This window comes from Oncorhynchus mykiss, chromosome 23 (assembly GCF_057628025.1).
Source record: "Oncorhynchus mykiss isolate SJ-2025 chromosome 23, ASM5762802v1, whole genome shotgun sequence".
Lineage (NCBI taxonomy): Eukaryota > Metazoa > Chordata > Actinopteri > Salmoniformes > Salmonidae > Oncorhynchus > Oncorhynchus mykiss.
This window is the reverse complement of record NC_143044.1, coordinates 30,085,143-30,098,024: the sequence shown is the minus strand read 5'-3', so window position 1 is coordinate 30,098,024 and position 12,882 is coordinate 30,085,143. Positions and strand designations below refer to the sequence as shown.

Here is a 12,882-nt window from a genome sequence, read left to right as displayed (position 1 = left end):
ATCAGTTATAGGTCCTATGAGGTTAAGAATTTTCACCTGTACTTCCAAACCTAAGTCAGTCACATTAACAATTGCCTTACAGCCATTAAAATCACCTAAGTTCTCGGTGCCCTTCTTGTATCTATAACACTGGTACTCATCAGGAGTTAAAGTGAACCGAGGTGGGTTGGCCGAGTACTTCAATCAGGCCAACCCAATCCCTGTGAAGTTATTTGCTTTCCGAGGAAATTGTTTAATGTTTATCTTAGATCCTACATCTTGACCTTCTTTGCCTCCTTATTCTGTAAGTCACTCATCCTTGATGGTCAGTATTTTATATTGTTTGTCTTTTACTTCTTATCAATGACAACAGAATCATATAATTAGTACCGGAAGGTGGTGGATCTGAATGTATCAGAAAGATTACCAAGACTATGATGCAGCTCAGAGTCCCTAATATTCCCAAAAACCGCCAACCCTCTCCTGCCCTTAGTCGGTCTGCTAGGTACCACCCCATACTCACACTTCTAGGAGCACACACAGTGATGAACGGTCGGGATAGGGAATCTTCGTTAAGGAGGTAACCCCCGGACCCTGTTGGTTCTCGGTTCTTCTGCTAACTCTGTGTGATCAGCAGTGCTTATGCAGTATATGCAGTATGTGTACATACCTTCTTGCAGTGGGTAACGTGGACCCAAGTGACTCTCTCAGCTATTCTAATGGCAAAGGCTGTGGTTAACAGAACCTGGTATGGGCCTACCCAACGGGGCTGCTTCCAGTCTTTTCCCCTCAGGGACTAGATCCACACCCAGTCCCCTGGTTGGACTGAGTGAATCACTTTCTCCTGTAATTCACCTGTTGGTCACAAAATCTTGGACATACATACGGGTTTGGTTAACAAACAGTCTTCTCATGTGTTCTGCTAGTATATCTTTCTATTTCTATGTCTACCTGTTCTGGTCTCCCTAACTCTGGCATTCTATATGGTCTGCCTGATTAGCTTAAATGTAATCAATTGTTTAGAGAAATAGATCCTAGTAAACCAACTCTAGGGATAATATCTGGACCTAATATTTTAGCTACTATAATCGTGTCCGCCAAGTAAGTTGGGAACGCTTCTACCCATTTGCTATATTTATTTATTATATAAAAAAAAATGTTTAAGTAGTTCGTTATCCCATAGGCCACAAAGTCTTTCCTAACCTGCAGTGTTTCCTAACCTGCTCTACCCCCTGCTCTACCATCCTTCCTCCCTGTTGACACATGGCTCTGTCCATGTGTCAATATTGCCGCATATCTAAACAGTGACTTAGGTAGGCTGATACTGTCTGTTCCTTTATTATGAGCCTCACACTTACAAATAGCTCACTTTTCTGGCAAAAGTACAGCATCTAATAGATTCAAAATCAACTGAGCATGTGTAATAGGTTTCCCAGAGGTATTTACCATACCTCTGTGGCAAAATTCTCAACTGGGTCTGCTTTCTTTGCCAAAACCTTGGAGAATTGCACTGTGCATCTCTTTCTCTAATTACACCCCCCTCTACCAAGTCCTCAAAGGTGGGAGTAATCTCTTTTATGGCCTCTGGCTTTCTGTGGGGGTGACGGCCACATTCAACTATCTCTTCTCAACAGATTAACTGGACATAACCTGGAGTTAAGGACTGGAATGCATGCCTGCCTTCCCGACATCTCATGTTTATAAACCAATGGAGCAGACAGTCTTTCCACTGTCTAATGTGCGGAAGCTGAACGACCAAAATCTTTTCCCCATTTATTCTTACTCCTTCAGGCTTAAAATATGTCCTAAATACTTATTATAAGTCTACCATAATTAAAACTTATTCTTACTAACTTTATAACCTTATTCAATAAAAAAATATATACGATAATATTATCATATCAATTTTACCGCCTTCTTGTGTTAAATTTAACACAAAAATATAATGTTGCGCTAAATTTCACACAAAGATATTATCTATGTACAACAACAGCTAACTAACTACCTAAGGGAAAATAAAACATATCTAGGTAATTTATAAAAATACTACTACAGATCAAAAGATTTCAAATAACATAATCAGATCAAATCACTACTCTGAAAAATGATTGTACCCTTCTGGTCATAGGAAGATAGACTTAAGGAAGCCTACCCTTAGTCAAAGGCTATGCCCTTTCTTTCTTCTAATTGGTTCAAATTACAAATATGTCTTAGAACTTTAAACTCCATCATAATTATAAATTACACAAATTACCTTCAAATCAGTATTACAAATGACCTTAAATTCATTAACCAAATGGCTCCCCAATGAGGCTGATCAAACCACAATGGAAAGTCATGATAGAGGTCTGTAACGTTAATCGTTAGAATGAGGCCAAGGTGCAGCGTGGTAGGAGTACATTTTCCTTTCATTTGAAATGTTCCACCAAAAAACAAGAAACAACTCAACGAACGTGAAGCTAGTAGTGCAAACACATGCAACACAAAAAGACAAGATCCCTCAACAGAAAGTGGGGAAAAAGGGCTACCTAAGTATGATCCCCAATCAGAGACAACAATAGACAGCTGCCTCTGATTGGGAACCATACTCGGCCAAAAACAAAGCAATAGACATGGAATGCCCACCCCAAATCACACCCTGACCTAACCAAATAGAGAAATTAAACGGCTCTCTAAGGTCAGGGTGTGACAGTACCCCCCCCCCCGCGCAAACCTGAACCTATAGGGGAGGGTCCGGGTAGCCATCTACCCTCGGTGGCGGCTCCGGTTTGGGACGTAGCCTCAGCTCCCTACACGGATTCCTTCACTTCTGTGGAACCGGACCGTGGATCGTTGCCGGAGGAACTGGACCGTGGATCATCGCCGGAGGCTCTGAACTGGGAACCACCGCTGGAGGCTCCGGACTGCAGATCGTCACGCCCTCATACTTGATTCCAAACTCTCTTTTAAAAAGCAAATGAAAAAGGTAACCCAAATAACCAAATTCAACCTAGCTAATTTCTAAAACATATGAACATCGATTCGCCTCACTATTATTTTGAATGAAGTAGTCTTTCAATTTAAACTAAACAAGCTATTAAAATGTTCAGTTTATATCTTAAACAAATACTAATGACCGTATCTTTCTAGGCAAAACATAACAATAGTTGAATTACAATCAGAAAACCAGATTTCAAATCAAATCAAATCAAATTTTATTTGATTTTAGACCATTGGTGCATAGGCTGGGAAACGAACCGAGCCTCCCGTGTGGCAAGCGATAATTCTACCGTTGAACCACAAAAACTAATGAAATGATGAAGACTCCCCGCAAATAACCCTATTTCAAATTGTCTGTAGTCGTAAAATCAGGCACGTACTACCGAGACAATTCCCGGAAAATAGCCCTAATTTAAAGGTCCAAGCATTCCTCCATCGATGATTCTCATTACTCTCTTTCTCTCCCGATTGTCGCGCCTATCCTTCCCCTTATGTTCGCAGTTTCGGTGGTTGTGTCCTACTCGGTCACAATGTTTACAGGGAGCCTTACACTCCCGGGTGAAATGTCCTGTCTTATCGCAATTGAAACACTTTCTATTGTCTGATCCTGTCCATTTTTTTTCCTTCTCTCTTATGTCCCTTTCCCTTAAAGCCTCCTTTATGCTTATCTACAATTACCCCGATAGTTACTATTAGATGCTCTGCTCCTTTCTGTTCTTTCTGTTCTATTCCTCCTCTGAGTCTGGCTGTGGGCACCTGACCCTTTTCTCTCTGTTCTTTCCTTTGCCCCTCTCTCCTGTCTTTTCTGTCCTCTTTTTACAGTCTCGTGATTTATGGCCTACTTTATTGCAGTGTTAGTTTTTCTATATTTAAACGTCCATCAATTTCGTACTTCTTTCTCCATTTTTGGCCAAAATAAATGTTCCTTCTATATATCTCTCATCTCCGGTTAATCTCCTTAGAGGATTTACCACCATTTTTATTCAATAACTATTGTTGTTGTTCTGCACAATCTATGTGTGTGTTCCTATAATCTGTTATAATCCTTAATCTATGTGTGTGAGAGCATAGAGAGCAGAGAGCATCATGAAGAACAAGGAACACACCAGGCAGGTCCGAGATACTGTTGTGAAGAAGTTTAAAGCCGGATTTGGATACCTAAAGATTTCCCAAGCTTTAAACATCCCAAGGAGCACTGTGTAAGCGATAATATTGAAATGGAAGGAGTATCAGACCACTGCAAATCTACCAAGACCTGGCCGTCCCTCTAAACTTTCAGCTCATACAAGGAGAAGACTGATCAGAGATGCAGCCAAGAGGCCCATGATCACTCTGGATGAACTGCAGAGATCTACAGCTGAGGTGGGAGACTCTGTCCATAGGACAACAATCAGTCGTATATTGCACAAATCTGGCCTTTATGAAAGAGTGGCAAGAAGAGAGCCATTTCTTAAAGATATCCATAAAAAGTGTTGTTTAAAGTTTGCCACAAGCCACCTGGGAGACACACCAAACATGTGGAAGAAGGTGCTCTGGTCAGATGAAACCAAAATTGATGGGAAGATGGTTGGAGCCAAATACAGGACCATTCTGGAAGAAAACCTGATGGAGTCTGCAAAAGACCTGAGACTGGGATGGAGATTTGTCTTCCAACAAGACAATGATCCAAAACATAAAGCAAAATCTACAATGGAATGGTTCAAAAATAAACATATCCAGGTGTTAGAATGGCCAAGTCAAAGTCCAGACCTGAATCCAATCGAGAATCTGTGGAAAGAACTGAAAACTGCTGTTCACAAATGCTCTCCATCCAACCTCACTGAGCTCGAGCTGTTTTGCAAGGAGGAATGTGAAAAAATTTCAGTCTCTCGATGTGCAAAACTGATAGAGACATACCCCAAGCGACTTACAGCTGTAATCTCAGCAAAAGGTGGCGCTACAAAGTAATAATAATTTTGCACGCCCAATTTTTCAGTTTTTGATTTGTTAAAAAAGTTTGAAATATCCAATAAATGTCGTTCCACTTCATGATTGTGTCCCACTTGTTGTTGATTCTTCACAAAAAAATACAGTTTTATATCTTTATGTTTGAAGCCTGAAATGTGGCAAAAGGTCGCAAAGTTCAAGGGGGCCGAATACTTTCGCAAGGCACTGTAGAAGGGTAGTCAGTGGACATTCTGAACCTTGTTTGAAGTATTTTGGTTACATGACCAAGGAGCTATTGAAATTTAAAATGTAGAATAATTCATGTAAAATCATGTGAGAGGAAAATGGATAAACTAAAGGGTGTGCAATGTGTAGGCCCACTGAGTGGACATTCTGAACCTTGTGTGAAGTCAGTAGGTCATATGACCAATGAGCTATTGAAATTCAAAAATCAAAATAAATAATTAAAAATAGTGCGAGATGTAAATAAAATAAAAAAGTGTGTGCAATGTGTGTCTATGCCATCGGGTTAGCTACAACCAGTTTTGAATGTTTTAGGAGTAATGGTTAAAAAGCTATTGACATTTTAACATTTTGATTTGTCACTATGTTGATGGTCCCTAACTGCTGTTGGTGGACGTAAGGAAATCTACAGGCAAATATCTTTCGAATATCCAACCTGAAACTGTCTTTACCTCGGTGAGCAGGATATAACATTATCCCCTTCACACCACCGAGCTGAATGGAGGGGAAAAAACACCACACAAAAAAAACATGTTGGTAATGAAGGATTTTCTGCTTTTGAAATGTGGCAACATTTTTACAATGTAGAACTCATTTCGAAATCAATTTTTCTTTTAGTCAAGAAGATGAGATGAGCCAGACCAAACAACCACCCCACTGAGGTGGATCAGAGATGGCAACCACCTCTTCACTAGGTGGATGGGCACTACAGTACTACCACAGACAGAACAATGAGCCAGATATTTCACCGGATGTATAAATTTGAAGCATCCGCTTGACGTTTCCACTCACTACCAAATAAGATGGAACAAGAAGGATTTTGGCCAACATTCTGCACATTTTCTCATCAATTAAACCTTTGATCTCAGTACATTATTCTGTTCACAAAACTAAACTCTGTTACGGACAGAGTGGACTGCGTTTTGTAGACTTTACACTTGCCAAAGTAATTTTTGTTTAGAAGTAGAGCAAAGGCGAATTGAGTTATTACTCATGCGCATTTCACAGAGTAGGCGTTCCCTAAAGGAAATAAGCAAATGTCTGCTAGAATGCGCCAAAATGACCTCACTAGCTCTTGCTTGGCTCTGCACACCTCCTAGCTTGTTCTGTCCACTGTGACTCATTTGTTCCTATTTGAAACAACAGGTTTAATTATTATTATTATAACAGTTTTTTTACCTTCATTTAACTAGGCTAGTCAATTAAGAACAAATTCTTATTTTACAATGACTGCCTACCCCGGCCAAACCTTCCCCTAACCCGGACGACACTGAGCCAATTGTGCGCTGCCCTATGGGACTTCTGATCACAGCTGGTTGTGATACAGCTCAGGGTTGAACCAGGGTCTGTAGTGACGCCTTTAGCACTGAGATGCAGTGCCTTAGACTGCTGCACCACTTGGAAGCACCATCTTGGTGTAGTTGTAAAAATCTTTGGTACTACACTGTGCCCCCCAAGAGATGGTACAGGACCCTTTAACAACATAAAAATTCAGCTGCAACTTCATATACAACAACAATGCCTAGTCTTTCCCTAAGGCGCAATACACATGAAAGGCCAGTAGATGGGGAACTAGACCCACTAATGAGGTGACCCAATGTGACATTAGGAATGGCTTCCAACTGTGGCATAACATGTGAGTGAAAGACATGACAATTCTGTGTGATTTGGATTTTTGTTCTGTTGAAAAGCAGATGTGGAAGTATTCAGCAGTTGTGGACAGTGGACAATAGTTGTTGGTTTGTTTGAAATTTTTCCCCCCTAAAACTTATAGATGTACTCAAGACCTGGGTGAACCACAATCTGGTGTTGGATATCTTGTTCATTATAGTTTGCAGTGCTTTTCAAATACAAAACAAAGAATTTCAATATTCGTTTTTAGATTTTTTTTTGCCTTTATGGCACATTATCACTCATATACAGTAAGTGTCTCAAAAGTTTGTTTTGACATATTTTTTTGTCGCTGACAATGTGCTGAATCCATAAAACAGTTGATGGTGCCTATTACATAAATGCCTGTAGAAGCCAAAATGTGAAGGTCATGAAAAATGGCAAAAACAGCATTAGGCTTTAGGGTTTCTTAAAGGATTCCACTCAGAGAGACGGAAGAAATAGTGTTAGAATCCTGACTAGAACCAAAAAATGTGATCATATTACTCCAGTGCTAGCCTCCCTACACTGGCTTCCTGTTAAGGCAAGGGCTGATATCAAGGTTTTACTGCTAACCTACAAAGCATTACATGGGCTTGCTCCTACCTATCTTTTTGATTTGGTCCTGCCGTACATACCTACACGTACGCTATGGTCACAAGACGCAGGCCTCCTAATTGTCCCTATAATTTCTAAGCAAACAGCTGGAGGCAGGGCTTTCTTCTATAGAGCTCCATTTTTATGGAATGGTCTGCCTACCCATGTGAGAGACGCAGACTCAGTCTCAACCTTTAAGTCTTTACTGAAGACTCATCTCTTCAGTGGGTCATATGATTGAGTGTAGTCTGGCCCATGAGTGTGAAGGTGAACGGAAAGGATCTGGAGCAACAAACCACCCTTGCTGTCTCTGCCTGGCCGGTTCCCCTCTCTCCACTGGAATTCTCTGCCTCTAACCCTATTACAGGGGCTCAGAGTCACTGGCTTACTGGTGCTCTTTCATGCCGTCCCTAGGAGGGGTGCGACACTTGAGTGGGTTGAGTCACTGACGTGATCTTCCTGTCTGGTTTGGCGCCCCCCCCCCCCCCCCCCCTTGGGTTGTGCCGTGGCGGAGATCTTTGTGGGCTATACTCGGCTTTGTCTCAGGACGGTAAGTTGGTGGTTGAAGATATCCCCCCTTGTGGTGTGGGGGCTGTGCTTTGGCAAAGTGGGTGTGGCAGTAGTTTATGTGTCGGGGGGCTAGGGTCAGTTTGTTATATCTGGAGTACTTCTCCTGTCTTATCCGGTGTCCTGTGTGAATTTAAGTATGCTCTCTCTAATTCTCTCTTTCTTTCTCTCTCTCGGAGGACCTGAGCCCTAGGACCATGCCTCAGGACTACCTGGCATGATGACTCCTTGCTATCCCCAGTCTACCTGGCCGTGCTGCTGCTCCAGTTTCAACTGTTCTGCCTGCTGCTATGGAATCCTGACCTGTTCACCGGACGTGCTACCTGTCCCAGACCTGCTGTTTTCAACTCTCTAGAGACAGCAGGAGTGGTAGAGATTCTCTTAATGATCGGCTATGAAAAGCCAACTGACATTTACTCCTGACGTGCTGACTTGCTGCACCCTCGACAACTACTGTGATTATTATTATTTGACCATGCTGGTCATTTATGAACATTTGAACATCTTGGCCATGTTCTGTTATAATCTCCACCTGGCACAGCCAGAAGAGGACTGGCCACCCCTCATAGCCTGGTTCCGCTCTAGGTTTCTTCCTAGGTTTTGGCCTTTCTAGGGAGTTTTTCCTAGCTACCGTGCTTCTACACCTGCATTGCTTGCTGTTTGGGGTTTTAGGCTGGGTTTCTGTACAGCACTTTGAGATATCAGCTGATGTACGAAGGGCCATATAAATACATTTGATTTGATTTTGATTAATACTGGCTAGAATTGAGTGTGATGACCCGTCCTCCCCTCAGCTGCATCCACTGAATCTGGCCATTAATCTTGAGCAGAAAGTGGACACATCGTCCACAATGAGCCAAACTGCAAGCTCTCAACACTCTATCACAACACTGAAGTTCCATTAGGTAAACAAACAATATCATGGCACAGTATCCATCCATCCTCATCACACAACATTCATGCAAGCTATTCATTTAAATAATATCTCAAGATGGCTTTTTCTCTTCTCAATGCATATGCCAGTAATCAAACTATCTTCATAAATTTAAGAGATGCTCACGTAAAGCTTTGTCTTGTCTGATGGTCCACATCCTGGCCACTGAGCAGTATTTGCACTTTCACCACCCTGTGAATAGCTTAATCAGAAAGTGAATAACTTAATCAATTTAAGGTGCCAGAATTAGATTGCATTTTTTGTCTCCTCCACTATGGTTGTAGCTCAGAATCTGAATGTCAAAGAAATGAATCAATGATATCTCCATATGCATTGGAGTCATGTCCTGGGTATTTTACAGCTTGTTTCTAGCATAAAGCTTCGCCGACCAAAGCGCTGTTATACCCTGAGTATACAAAACATTAAGAACATGCTCTTTCCATGACAAAGACTGACCAGATGAATCCAGGTGAAAGCTATGATCCCTGATTGATGTCACTTGTTGCATCCACTTCAATCAGTGTAGATAAAGGTGAGGAGACAGGTTAAAGAAGGATTTTCAAGCCTTGAGACAATTGAGACATGGATTGTGTATGTGCACCATTGAGGGTGAATGGTCAAGACAAAATATTTAACTAAGTATGGTAGTAGGTGCCAGGCGCACCCGTTTGAGTGCAACGCTGCTGGGTTTTTCACGCTCAACAGTTACCCATGTGTATCAACAATGGACCACTACCCAAAAGACATCCAGCCAACTTGACACAACTGTCTGAAGCAATGGAGTCAACATGGGCCAGCATCCCTGTGGAATGGTTTCGACCCCTTGTAGAGCCCATGCCCCGACAAATTGAGGGTGTTCTGAGGGCAAAAGGGATAGCAACTCAATATTAGAAATGTTTTTCTCATGTTTTGTATACTCAGTCTATGTAAGGCTACATACAGGTTGTTACAACCTAGTTTTTTTTGTGTGGGAGTCATATTTCTGTATATAATGTACAGTGGCAAGAAAAATATGTGAACACTTTGGAATTACCTGGATTTCTGTATATATTTGTCATAACTTGATCTGATCTTCATCTAAGTCACAATAATAGACAAGCACAGTCTGCTTAAACTAATAACACACAAACAATGTTACGTTTTCATGACTTTACTGAACACACCGTGTAAACATTCACAGCGCAGGGTGGGAAAAGTATGTGAACCCTTGGATTTAATTTCATTTAATAACTGGTTGACCTTCCTTTTTGCAGCAATAACCTCAACCAAACATTTTCTCTAGTTGCCATTCAGACCTGCACAACGATCAGGAGGAATTTTGGACCATTCCTCTTTACAAAATCATATCAGTTCAGCAATATTCTTGGGATGTTTGGTGTGAACTGCTCTTTTGAGGTCTCTTCAGTGGGTCATATGATTGAGTGTAGTCTGGCCCATGAGTGTGAAGGTGAACGGAAAGGATCTGGAGCAACAAACCACCCTTGCTGTCTCTGCCTGGCCGGTTCCCCTCTCTCCACTGGAATTCTCTGCCTCTAACCCTATTACAGGGGCTCAGAGTCACTGGCTTACTGGTGCTCTTTCATGCCGTCCCTAGGAGGGGTGCGACACTTGAGTGGGTTGAGTCACTGACGTGATCTTCCTGTCTGGTTTGGCGCCCCCCCCCCCCCCCCCCCCTTGGGTTGTGCCGTGGCGGAGATCTTTGTGGGCTATACTCGGCTTTGTCTCAGGACGGTAAGTTGGTGGTTGAAGATATCCCCCCTTGTGGTGTGGGGGCTGTGCTTTGGCAAAGTGGGTGTGGCAGTAGTTTATGTGTCGGGGGGCTAGGGTCAGTTTGTTATATCTGGAGTACTTCTCCTGTCTTATCCGGTGTCCTGTGTGAATTTAAGTATGCTCTCTCTAATTCTCTCTTTCTTTCTCTCTCTCGGAGGACCTGAGCCCTAGGACCATGCCTCAGGACTACCTGGCATGATGACTCCTTGCTATCCCCAGTCTACCTGGCCGTGCTGCTGCTCCAGTTTCAACTGTTCTGCCTGCTGCTATGGAATCCTGACCTGTTCACCGGACGTGCTACCTGTCCCAGACCTGCTGTTTTCAACTCTCTAGAGACAGCAGGAGTGGTAGAGATTCTCTTAATGATCGGCTATGAAAAGCCAACTGACATTTACTCCTGACGTGCTGACTTGCTGCACCCTCGACAACTACTGTGATTATTATTATTTGACCATGCTGGTCATTTATGAACATTTGAACATCTTGGCCATGTTCTGTTATAATCTCCACCTGGCACAGCCAGAAGAGGACTGGCCACCCCTCATAGCCTGGTTCCGCTCTAGGTTTCTTCCTAGGTTTTGGCCTTTCTAGGGAGTTTTTCCTAGCTACCGTGCTTCTACACCTGCATTGCTTGCTGTTTGGGGTTTTAGGCTGGGTTTCTGTACAGCACTTTGAGATATCAGCTGATGTACGAAGGGCCATATAAATACATTTGATTTGATTTTGATTAATACTGGCTAGAATTGAGTGTGATGACCCGTCCTCCCCTCAGCTGCATCCACTGAATCTGGCCATTAATCTTGAGCAGAAAGTGGACACATCGTCCACAATGAGCCAAACTGCAAGCTCTCAACACTCTATCACAACACTGAAGTTCCATTAGGTAAACAAACAATATCATGGCACAGTATCCATCCATCCTCATCACACAACATTCATGCAAGCTATTCATTTAAATAATATCTCAAGATGGCTTTTTCTCTTCTCAATGCATATGCCAGTAATCAAACTATCTTCATAAATTTAAGAGATGCTCACGTAAAGCTTTGTCTTGTCTGATGGTCCACATCCTGGCCACTGAGCAGTATTTGCACTTTCACCACCCTGTGAATAGCTTAATCAGAAAGTGAATAACTTAATCAATTTAAGGTGCCAGAATTAGATTGCATTTTTTGTCTCCTCCACTATGGTTGTAGCTCAGAATCTGAATGTCAAAGAAATGAATCAATGATATCTCCATATGCATTGGAGTCATGTCCTGGGTATTTTACAGCTTGTTTCTAGCATAAAGCTTCGCCGACCAAAGCGCTGTTATACCCTGAGTATACAAAACATTAAGAACATGCTCTTTCCATGACAAAGACTGACCAGATGAATCCAGGTGAAAGCTATGATCCCTGATTGATGTCACTTGTTGCATCCACTTCAATCAGTGTAGATAAAGGTGAGGAGACAGGTTAAAGAAGGATTTTCAAGCCTTGAGACAATTGAGACATGGATTGTGTATGTGCACCATTGAGGGTGAATGGTCAAGACAAAATATTTAACTAAGTATGGTAGTAGGTGCCAGGCGCACCCGTTTGAGTGCAACGCTGCTGGGTTTTTCACGCTCAACAGTTACCCATGTGTATCAACAATGGACCACTACCCAAAAGACATCCAGCCAACTTGACACAACTGTCTGAAGCAATGGAGTCAACATGGGCCAGCATCCCTGTGGAATGGTTTCGACCCCTTGTAGAGCCCATGCCCCGACAAATTGAGGGTGTTCTGAGGGCAAAAGGGATAGCAACTCAATATTAGAAATGTTTTTCTCATGTTTTGTATACTCAGTCTATGTAAGGCTACATACAGGTTGTTACAACCTAGTTTTTTTTGTGTGGGAGTCATATTTCTGTATATAATGTACAGTGGCAAGAAAAATATGTGAACACTTTGGAATTACCTGGATTTCTGTATAGATTTGTCATAAAACTTGATCTGATCTTCATCTAAGTCACAATAATAGACAAGCACAGTCTGCTTAAACTAATAACACACAAACAATGTTACGTTTTCATGACTTTACTGAACACACCGTGTAAACATTCACAGCGCAGGGTGGGAAAAGTATGTGAACCCTTGGATTTAATTTCATTTAATAACTGGTTGACCTTCCTTTTTGCAGCAATAACCTCAACCAAACATTTTCTCTAGTTGCCATTCAGACCTGCACAACGATCAGGAGGAATTTTGGA

General features: G+C 42.1%; 1 long non-coding RNA gene across 1 annotated transcript; it reads left to right on the top strand.

Moving 5' to 3' along the window:
• Positions 1–2,702: 2,702 nt before the first annotated feature.
• Positions 2,703–9,905, top strand: LOC149972560 (uncharacterized). Its single transcript, XR_016491053.1, has 2 exons — positions 2,703–2,944; positions 8,121–9,905. It is a non-coding gene; the product is annotated as an uncharacterized LOC149972560 (long non-coding RNA).
• Positions 9,906–12,882: the final 2,977 nt, after the last annotated feature.